Here is a 539-nt window from a genome sequence, read left to right as displayed (position 1 = left end):
GGTAATTTTTCAAAATAAAACATCTTTCGTATTCCGAAATAAATAAAACGGAATTAAGGCAAGTTCTTTCTGTGCGGCCCGGCACCAAATGCCCTGTGGACCGGTACCGGTCCGCGGACCGGCGGTTGGGGCCCACTGCTCTATAGCATGATAATTCCATTAGACAAATGACTCAGGAGCTCAAGTACACTACGACACATTATTTATATTCTTTCCATTACTGCATTCTACATCATTATGAAATTTCTGCGCACTAGAAGGATCAATTTGTCAAAATAGTAGGACAACAAGACTGTATGTTACCAGTGAGGCAAAAGTACCGGTACTAGTGGGAATTTGGTGCTAGTAGCAGGGTACAGGAGGCTACAGTTCTTCACACATGCCTACAAGTTGGGCCTAGTAGTGTTCCTAGTGCAGCACAGTAGTTAAGCAGCAAGTTTTAATTCAAGCCATCGAGAACAAGAGTGGTCTACCTCCATGTTATCACCTAATAAGTGCGATTCAAGAAAATGTGTGTGTGTGTGTGTGTGTGTGTGTGT

The 539-nt window shown here is 43.0% G+C and overlaps 1 protein-coding gene across 5 annotated transcripts in view; it reads right to left on the bottom strand.

The window, feature by feature from the left end:
• The window catches only part of LOC109525993 (immunoglobulin-like domain-containing receptor 2), a 24323-nt gene that overhangs the window by 17366 nt on the left and 6418 nt on the right, over positions 1-539 (bottom strand). The window lies entirely within an intron of this gene.

This window comes from Hippocampus comes, unplaced genomic scaffold (genome assembly GCF_001891065.2).
Source record: "Hippocampus comes isolate QL1 unplaced genomic scaffold, H_comes_QL1_v1.1 scaffold261, whole genome shotgun sequence".
NCBI classification, from domain to species: domain Eukaryota; kingdom Metazoa; phylum Chordata; class Actinopteri; order Syngnathiformes; family Syngnathidae; genus Hippocampus; species Hippocampus comes.
This window is presented reverse-complemented; position numbering and strand designations above follow the sequence as displayed.